The 10,728-nt window shown below is 44.2% G+C and overlaps 1 protein-coding gene across 8 annotated transcripts in view; it reads right to left on the minus strand.

The window, feature by feature from the left end:
- Positions 1 to 9,922, minus strand: part of LOC128700241 (irregular chiasm C-roughest protein) — a 100,757-nt gene extending 90,835 nt beyond the window's left edge. For 4 of the 8 annotated variants that reach the window (XM_070100733.1, XM_070100732.1, XM_070100735.1 and 1 more), the window contains exon 1: positions 9,247 to 9,922. The gene's annotated coding sequence lies outside the window, so the exon portion shown is untranslated. The remainder of the gene's footprint in view (positions 1 to 9,246) is intronic. The other 4 variants (XM_070100739.1, XM_070100736.1, XM_070100737.1 and 1 more) reach the window with 4 other exon arrangements.
- Between the last annotated feature and the right edge of the window lie 806 nt (positions 9,923 to 10,728).

Here is a 10,728-nt window from a genome sequence, read left to right on the forward strand (position 1 = left end):
CACAACATGCTCTACCAGACGTAACACAGGGTGCCACAACATGCTCTACCAGACGTAACACAGGGTGCCACAACATGCTCTACCAGACGTAACACAGGGTACCCACAACATGTTCTACCAGACGTAACACAGGGTGCCACAACATGCTCTACCAGACGTAACACAGGGTGCCCACAACATGCTCTACCAGACGTAACACAGGGTGCCACAACATGCTCTACCAGACGTAACACAGGGTGCCACAACATGCTCTACCAGACGTAACACAGGGTGCCACAACATGCTCTACCAGACGTAACACAGGGTGCCACAACATGCTCTACCAGACGTAACACAGGGTGCCACAACATGCTATACCAGACGTAACACAGGGTGCCACAACATGCTCTACCAGACGTAACACAGGGTGCCCACAACATGCTCTACCAGACGTAACACAGGGTGCCCACAACATGCTCTACCAGGCGTAACACAGGGTGCCACAACATGCTATACCAGACGTAACACAGGGTGCCACAACTTGCTCTACCAGACGTAACACAGGGTGCCCACAACATGCTCTACCAGACGTAACACAGGGTACAGGGTACCCACAACATGCTCTACCAGGTGTAACACAGGGTGCCACAACATGCTCTACCAGACGTAACACAGGGTGCCACAACATGCTCTACCAGACGTAACACAGGGTGCCACAACATCCTCTACCAGACGTAACACAGGGTGCCACAACATGCTCTACCAGACGTAACACAGGGTGCCACAACATGCTCTACCAGAAGTAACACAGGGTGCCACAACATGCTCTACCAGAAGTAACACAGGGTGCCACAACATGCTCTACCAGAAGTAACACAGGGTGCCTGCCGGTAAGTCCCCTCTTTTTATTCAGGTACAGTGGTGTTGCGTTATTCTGAGTTTCTGCCTTAGATGAATACCTCACCAACCCTGAAAGTTATGATTCGTGTCTTCGGGTTCTCATGACGAGCTACACACTTCTGGTGCCGTAATGTTAAACTCTCACAACTCGTCAAAAGTATATCATGCGTAAAGGTGCCACCTGACTGCTCAGTGAGTCGTTAATCATGCTTAAGGCTGATAATCTAATTACAGAAATTGAGTTAGATACTTGTACAACAGTTGGGTATCACAATAGTCGAAACTTCTCGACTGCTCAGCAGGCTTCTTCAGTCGAATATAGAGGTTACTTTAAAATACTGAAGTAAGCAGAAGCAGTGGTGTTGTACACCGGTACCATTAATAAAATGATACCTCAAAACTGCAGGCCAGGGGACTGCCAGTAGCAACAGCCTGGTTGACCAGACAATTACCAGACAACTCCGAGAAAACTCACGAAATCCGCCAAAGGCATATCCGAAGTAAACATATGTCAACATTCCCAAGGAAAATTCCCAAGAGCAAGAGTCCCCTGACAATGAGAGAGTAAGTTCCTCTAGTCATTCCCTACCTGGAGTCTACCTGGAGGGTATTCTGGGGATCAACGCCCCCGCGGCCCGGTCCACGACCAGGCCTCCCGGTGGATCAGGGTCTGATCAGCCAGGCTGTGGTGCATACGTTGCAATGTATACTGTCAGCATTAACAGCCTGACTGATAACCCCATCGATCGGAGACCTAGCCTGGAACTGTGACGTGGGGATGATGACCCCGGAATCAACTACATCTCTGCAACACAATTGTCCTCAAAGATTTGTTAAATTATACCATGAATTAAGCAGACAAAGCAAATACTATAGTAATTATGGACAAGGTTAATTAAAAAAAAAAAACTTTATTAGAAGACAGGGGAACTGACGTTCCCCTTAACCTCCCTGGTTTCTGGCCCCCATTCATTGGTATGTCATAGTGATACTAGCTCCATATCATTGACTCGAGAGCCCTTCACCAGCGGCCATCTTGGACGTGACGTCAGGTTGCGTGTTGTGTGGATGCTTGTCAGCAGACAACCGCTTGTTACGGATCACCAGAAACTGTAGTTACCTCGTTAGTGTAATTAATAGGATGCTTAAGATTAATTTAGTTTGGGCTTGTGCTGGAAGTGCCGCCTGCCTCGCCTCACTTGTTCAATTTACACACGGCTTTACTCGGCTTATCTACTGAACGCTTATTTATCGTGTTATTTTAGTTCTCCCTGAAGCATTGTTACCATTTTTGCAGAGGTTAACTTGAATTCGGAAAAACTATTGCATATGCATTTTTAATATTGGTACCTGTCGTCGAGTTGTTGATGTTGGTGTTTATTGGTTCACTGAGGTTATAACAAGGTGTCATAATGATATGACGAACGACCATAAGGACACGCATTGAAATCGACCGAAACGACACGAAAGGCACTGAAAACGACCATGACACAACACGCACTGAAAATGACAAATAAATATGTCGAAAGTGACCGCAAAAAAAATATAGAAAAAAGTTACTTCTCTCCCGAAAAACCCACTGGACATGAAAATATGTAAGGATTAACAACATAATTGCGCGAGGTCTGACAGCGCGATGGGATAAGTTAGCAACGTAATAATGATAAAATACGACAGCGTGTGTTTATTTATAAGAGCGTGGAGCTGGGAGTGCCATGAACGTGGCTCCCTCAGGCTAGTTAAGTTCCCTTGGGTCTGGTAGGTTACTGGATGGTTGACCTCCTGCAGCCTATTTCGGGGCATGAGAGTAATATGGCTGGTTACCCTGGATATTTTTTTTTTAAGGCGCTAAATTCATGTGAGGTCCCTTAGCACAAGTTGTGATGGAGGCTCGATCCTCTGTCCGGTAATTGCTATCGAATGCGTTACCACTAGGAATATTCTGATCTTCCCATACCACAACTCTGATTCTCCTGTGTAGCTGATTTTCTTGTAGTGTTTTGAGTGACTTGTTCAGTATGTCGTAGGTTCATTGGTATCAGGACAAGTACGTGCTCATCCCTAGTGGTTAATTTACCAGCTTGATCTGCACCTTCGTTCTCTGGGATACCAGTGTGGTTTGGTATCCAGCCGAGTGGAGTTTCAAGGATTTGGTGGTTGTGTAGTGGCTGGGTCTCAGTAACTGGATGTGCGAAAAACATGCTGCTTTTTCTGTTGCAATGCATCAGTAGTTCTGGCTGGACTGCCACTAACTGTTGTATTGGATAGTGCTGAGGGACTCTCCCAAGACGGTCCATCACAGACTACTGAAAAGCTTATCTGAGCATTTGCTGCATTTTCTGGGCTGCCTCTTCATTAAGGGGAGTTATGTACTTCCAGTTTGATTCGTCGCTATAGTCCCGGCCCGGGTCTTGTGCATGTAGTGACCCGGCGCTATGTACTCTCCTTTCGGATTTCTGGAGGAAACTCTGTTACGATTCCTGGTGGTTTAGAGGTTCGAAGTGAGAGGCGTCGCTCGCAAGGCTCGACGCCTTGAATTTGTTCAGGTTTAGTGCCTGGTCTTGTTTCGTGAGCTTTCAGGTTTTTTCTCCTTGATTTACAGAACCCGCCATTTCACTTCCTCGGCCGTGTCGGTGGATGGTGTGGATGCTTGTGGGACTCCGTAGATGCCGGGGGGATGGGGGAGGGGGCGCTGGGTACTGGTGACGTTATCTGTGTGGTCATGCCTCCAGGTACCGGATCAGCGGATGCTGGCAGCGTTATTTCCATCATGGTCAAGTCTGCTTCTAGGGCTGCGTGAGTGACTGGTGTATCTTCTGATTATGTGCAATTCTTTATTCTTTCTTTGTCCCGTCTCCGAATCCTAGTCGTCTCAGTTTGCGGTGGAGGGAAGTTGGGCTGACAACAGCCTGGTCGGTCTGAGACCTGGTGGAGTTTAGTAGACGGAGGATTGAGCCTCCACTACTCCTTACCCTGAATGTTCCACACAGGCTTAGCTCTTCATGTAATAATAATAATAATAATAAGCAATTTACGGTCGAACATTCGTTCTTTCCCTCGCTACCCTTCTCAATATAACAGTTACATTCTAGGAACACCCGCAGTGTGCTGCTGCTGCTGCTGCTGCTGCTGCTGATATCCTACTCAATATGATAGGTACAGAAAGGGAGGAGAGCTGTTTCTTGTATAGTTAACATTCATGTATCTATTATTGTAAGCTGATCCTCTCTTTAATGTTAATGTAAATAACTCAATTTACTTTATTCCTATTGTCTCTTTTTATTATCACACAGTTGAGTTACTTAGCTTTTTAACTTTTAAAATTTAAATGATAAGATACTACAAGAACTCGCAGTGGAAAAAGTCACTTTTCTGGGTTATCTTGAGGGTACCTCTGCCTAAATAAACTTAACAACAGCTACTAGCAGCTTCAAAGGCTTCCAGCAGCTCTGGAATTACTATCACTTGGAGGATTAACATATCTTAGGATGGTTTGCCCCAAGAGTGGAGTGGATGGGTGAAGTTTACGGGAGTTTGTGGGGAAGGATAGGGTGCTGTGGATGGGTGTGACGGTGGGTGGTCGGGTGGTAGACGGGTTCCGGTGTGTGGATGGGTGAGCGGGTGGGTATTGTGGTGCCCGGGTAGTCTGGGCATGTACCGCCCGCATATGGGTGCTGGGTAGACAGACCGGGGAGAGGGTAGCCAGGGATAGAATATAGGGGAAAGGGGCCAAGGGAGAGAAAGATGGTGGTAAAGGAAAGGGGAGACACGAAGGGAAGAAGAGAAAGAGCAAATGGGAGAGGTACAAAGGGAAAGGCAGAGGGATACCTATAATTACCTATAGACAGTTCCGGGGGGCACTGCCCCCTTGCGCACCGCTCCCAAACCAAGCCTTCCGACTGACGGCCTGTTCAGTCAAACAGTTCGACGCAGGCACCATACCTCGATTTATCACGAACTAACTTGTGGAAGCTATGACGTCGCCTCTGGAGGACAACCAGGTATCTGTTGGTAATTCCGCTTATGCGTTAAGATAGGGTGTTGAAGATTCTAGAGTCCTTTACACTTACTGAATTGTCTTTTGGTGTGTTCATTGCGCCCTAGCTTTTCATAAGGTAATTTTTACATAATCTACAAAGCCGCTTTATTTCGAAAAAAATATTTTCAGTTTTGGACATGCCAGCAGAGGTTAATCTCCTGGTTACCTGGAGGTTATTCCGGGGATCAACGCCCCCGCGGCCCAGTCCATGACCAGGCCTCCCGATGGATCAGGGCCTGATCAACTAGGCTGTTACTGCTTCCCGCACGCAGTCCAACGTACGAGCCACAGCCCGGCTGATCCGGCACTGACTTTAGGTATCTGTCCAGCTCTCTCTTGAAGGCAGCCAGGGGTTTATTGGTAATTCCCCTAATGCTTGATGGGAGGCTGTTGAACAGTTTTGGGCCCCGGACACTTATGGTGTTTTCCCTTAGTGTACCAATGGCGCCCCTACTTTTTATTGGGGGCATTTTGCATCGCCTGCCCAGTCTTTTACTTTCGTAGGGAGTGATTTCTGTGTGCAGATTTGGGACCATTCCTTCCAAGATTTTCCAAGTGTAGATTATGATATATCTCTCCCTCCTGCGTTCCAACGAGTACAAGTCAAGTGCTTCCAAGCGTTCCCAGTAGTTAAGGTGCTTGACAGAACTTATACGTGCAGTAAAGGATCTCTGTACACTCTCTAGATCTGCGATTTCACCTGCTTTGAATGGAGATGTTAATGTACAGCAGTATTCCAGCCTAGAGAGAACAAGTGATTTGAAAAGGATCATCATGGGCTTGGCATCTCTCGTTTTGAACGTTCTCATTATCCATCCTATCATTTTCTTTGCACTTGTGATCGTGGCACTGTTGTGATCCTTGAAAGTGAGATCCTCAGACATTACTACTCCCAGGTCCCTTACATTATTTTTCCGCTCTATTGTATGGCCGGAGTCAGTAGTATACTCTGTTCTAGTTATTATCTCCTCCAGTTTTCCATAACGGAGTAGTTGGAATCTGTCCTCGTGAAATATTAATTTGGATCATCTGTCTTTAATCTTCACTGTCATCAGTGCAATTTCCATCTCAATTTTAAACAAAGGCCCGATGCTGGATGTGATTTTTGGCTTGGATTTTGCATACGAGAAAAAATATAGTTTCTTTTTGTTACTAGTTTTCTTCCCTCTCTCTCCTCGACTCTGCATGATTTATTTTTTAGGTCATTGTTTTCTATTTCTCTAGCTAGTATTTAAGAATATAAGAACATAAGAATGGAGGAACGCTGCAGAAGGCCTACTGGCCCATGCGAGACAGGTCCTTATTTTCATTGTTTGGGGAAATCTGCAACCATTGAGAAGGTCTGTGACTATTCGTCTTCCCTGTAAATGGAACATCTTTCTAACTTGCATCCTCATTTTCTTAATGGTATGAGTTTGGAGTATACTTCTAGTACCATTGAGTTTACCTTCTCGAGGCAATGTGGCGGAGGAAGATGAGAGGGACAGAGAGAGGGAGGTGGCAGAGGGAAGGGGAGAGAAATGAAGGGAGAGACAGGGTGACAGATTGTTAAAGATGAGATACAGAGAGATTAGGAAAGCTTTGAGGAAGAGATTGTGAAGGCGAGAGCTGAGAATAGTGGTGAGAGGCATGGGAAAGAGATGAGAGGAAGGGAAATGAAGACAAAGTGTAGAGAGACGCAGAGAAAACAATGAGAAAGATATTTATGAGGTAGACAAGTATACCACTATTTACCGACAGTTAATAATGCTAGTGATAATAGTAATCAACAGCTCTGGGAAAGACACATGAGCATTCATAGTATAGTGAAATCTTAACGAAAATCGAAATTTTAATAACATTTTATGAATAAAACTAAAACATTATTGTTATTATTATTATTATTATTATTATTATTATTATTATTATTATTATTATTATTATTAAATGTGATAGATTGTTCCACACCTCTCCAGCACACACTCGAACACGAAACCAAATTAACAAATGCCTCACAATTAAAAAAACGCCCAAACAATCAAATATTTACGAAATCAATTGTAATTGTTAAATGTTTTCGTTAAATAATACGCATCATACACTCGTTTGTCCTAGTGTAAACTATACACTGACAGAATAGCCATGTTAAACTGATTGATGTATATATGTGAGTTTGTAAATGAAGTTAAGGGAACACATGACTTTTATGCAGCTCAGTGATTTAATTTGTATGTAAAATTTCTCTCTCTCTCTCTCTCTCTCTCTCTCTCTCTCTCTCTCTCTCTCTCTCTCTCTCTCTCTCTCTCTCTCTCTCTCTCTCTCTCTCTCTCTCAATACGTGAGAGAATGCATGACAATGTTTTACCTCTGATGGGCTTCGAGAGTTTTTCTACTCTCGCAGCCCGGCCTTGGGCCAGGCTTGTCTGGTGCTTGCCTGGTCAACCAGGCTACTGTTGCTGCTGGAGAGTTCGCTTAACTACTGATCATCCAGGCTGTTGGCGCCAGCGGCCTGCATGCCTTCAGAGCTATCACAATCAAAGTTATATTTAAAAATTAAAATAAAAATGGTGAAAAAAATTGAAAGGCTTTCTTTATATTTCGGTTTCATCTTCTAAAGACGGTCTCTAAATCAGATCGAAAGATATTGTTCTTAATGTGTCCTATATTTCCGTTCGTGGAATTTACCCATTATATTTATATCTTAGTTCACTGGATATCTCTGGTTGATTGAGTGATTGGTTGGTTGGTTGACTGGTTGGTTGGTTGGTTGGTTGGTTGGCTAGTTGGTTGTTTCACTGGTTGGTTGACTGGTTGGTTGACTGGTTGGTTGGTTCGGTTGGTTGGTTGGTTGGTTGGTTGGTTGGCTAGTTGGTTGTTTCACTGGTTGGTTGACTGGTTGGTTGGTTGGCTGGTTGGTTGGTTGGTTGGCTAGTTGGTTGGTTGACTGGTTGGTCGGTTGGTTGACTGGTTGGTTGGTCGGTTGGTTGGTTGGTTGGCTAGTTGGTTGTTTCACTGGTTGGTTGACTGGTTGGTCGGTTGGTTGACTGGTTGGTCGGTTGGTTGACTGGTTGGTCGGTTGGTTGACTGGTTGGTCGGTTGGTTGGCTGGTTGGTTGGCTATTTGGTTGACTGGTTGGTTGACTGGTTGGTTGGTTGACTGGTTGGTTGGCTCGTGGGTTGGTTGATGGTTTGTTTGGCTGACTGGTTAGTTGGCTGGTGGGTTGGTTGACGGTTTGGTCGGTTGACTGGTTGGTTGGTTGACTGGCTGGTTGATTGACTGGTTGGTTGGGTGGTTGACTAGTTGGTTGGTTGGGTGGTTGACTGGTTGGTTGGTTGGGTGGTTGACTGGTTGGTTGGGTGGTTGACTGGTTGGTTGACTGATTGGTTGTTTGGGTGGTTGACTGGTTGGTTGGTTGGGTGGTTGACTGGTCGGTTGACTGGTTGGTTGACTAGTTGGTTGGGTGGTTGGTTGGTCGGTTGGTTGACTGGTTGGTTTACTGGTTGGGTGGTTGACTGGTTGGTTGGTTGGCTGGTTAGTTGGTTGGTTGACTGGTTGATTGGTTGGTCGGTTGGTTGACTGGTTGGTTTACTGGTAGGTTGGTTTACTGGTAGGTTGGTTGACTGGTTGGTTGGTTGACTGGTTAGTTGGTTGGTTGACTGGTTGGTCGGTTGGTCGACTGGTTGGTTTACTGGTTGGTTGGTTTACTGGTTGGTTGGTTGACTGGTTGGTTGATTGGTTGGTTGGTTGACTAGTTGGTTGGTTGACTGGTTGGTTTACTGGTTGGTTGGTTGACTGGTTGGTTGACTGGTTGGTTGGTTGACTGGTTGGTTGATTGGTTGGTTGGTTGACTGGTTGGTTGGTTAATTGGTTGGTTGACTGGTTGGTTGGTTGACTGGTTGGTTTACTGGTTGGTTGGTTGACTGGTAGGGTGGTTGACTGGTTGCTTGGTTGACTGGTTCGTTGGTTGGTTTAAAGCCTAACGATCATACGGGGGTAATTATTAAGGCTTCACGTACGTAACTTTTTACCACCAGAAAAATATTTTAATTGCTAAGGGATTAAATCAAACTCTCAGTACACATACTCTTGAAAAAATATATACTTCTCGAGATATATATATATATATATATATATATATATATATATATATATATATATATATATATATATATATATATATATATATATATATATATATTATATATATTATATATATATATATATATATATATATATATATATATATATATATATATATATATATATATATATATATATATATATATATAGCTGAGCTGAGTGAAGGGAATATAGTTATCTAAGATATAAATAACAAGAGCGTGCACTTACCAACGTAGTGACGTATTAACTTTCTTGTAAGTATTCACAATACAATTTAAAATTTCCTTTTTTACACCTCAATATTTTCAAAATTTGTTTGTTCATAAGTTCAAGAAAACCATGAGAACGATAAGTGTCTTTATATAGAGAGATTATGTAAATACAGGATTTTTCAAGAAACTATCACTTTTTTTTTTAATATTTCATCTACATTAGTTTGCGTTGCAAGTATACACAGTATTCCCAGCAGCGTCGCGTACCTCCCTCTACGACGGTCCGACCCCAACTGACCTCGTGTTTTGGGCGAGTCTCGGACCCCCTGTAGTGAGGAACCCAGCGATGCCATATACCATTTTTGTTTTCCCTTCCCATCTGTATTATTTCTCTGTGGTGCCTCGTCCTGGTCCTGTCAGTGACTGCTTCTCGGTGCGCCATGAACACTTACGCAGCGGGAAGCTTCGTCTTGAAGACTCAGTAGTGTGAAGAAAGAAGAATGTGTGAGTAGAGACGATGGTGACTTTGGCTCATGGCTTCTGCCATCTAGTCAGCTGTGTTCTTCCACATTTTCCTATAGTTTTCCTCTTCAAAACTGCCTTTTTCCTACTTGTTCTCCTAAAACATACACCAGGGTTAATGCACACTCAGCTGTGCAGGTGTACAAGTTGTATTTGCTGGGAAAACAGTACGGAACATCTAAGTATTGTGAGAAGGAAGTTCCCTCCCCCCTCCTTTCCCTGCCTTACACGGGTGCCAATTTGGCACCGGGGAACTGCACGTCTCGGCTATTCTTGGCTGTCTGGCACTTGAGAGACCAGCAAACTCCCAGAAACGAAATTTCTCATGATTTTTTTGCGTAATCCGCGTGCTAGGAGTGACTTCTGCTATTGTAATGAGTTAAACTGAATTTATAGGACCTGTTAAACTTTGCTGATTGTGTCTAAAAATTACATAAAGGTTAAGGTGACAGTACAGAGGCAGACACAGCTGACAGACAGACGTTAAAGAGGCCACCAACTCGATGATGTTTTTATGGCAAGAAACGAGAGGAAGAGTGAAGAAAGACGGTAATACAGAGATGATTGGTGTGTGTGTGTGTGTACTCACCTATTTGTGATTGCAGGGGTCGATTCATAGCTCCTGGCCCCGCCTCTTTACTGATCGCTACTAGGTCCTCTTTCTCCCTGTTCCATGAGCTTTATCAAACCTTGTCCTAAAACTATGTATGGTTCTTGCCTCCACTACGTCACTTTCTAGGCCATTCCACTTCCTGACAACTCTATGACTGAAGAAATACTTCCAAACGTCCCTTTGACTCATAGGAGTCTTCAACTTGTAATTGTGACCCCTTGTTTCTGTGTCCCATCTCTGGGACATCCTGTCTTTGTCCACTTTGTCAATTCCTCGCAGTATTTTATATGTCGTTGTCATGTCTCCCCTGACCCTTCTGCCCTCCAGTGTCATGTGTGTGTGTGTGTGTGTGTGTGTGTGTGT

This window comes from Cherax quadricarinatus, chromosome 74, assembly GCF_038502225.1.
Source record: "Cherax quadricarinatus isolate ZL_2023a chromosome 74, ASM3850222v1, whole genome shotgun sequence".
In the NCBI taxonomy this organism is placed as follows: domain Eukaryota; kingdom Metazoa; phylum Arthropoda; class Malacostraca; order Decapoda; family Parastacidae; genus Cherax; species Cherax quadricarinatus.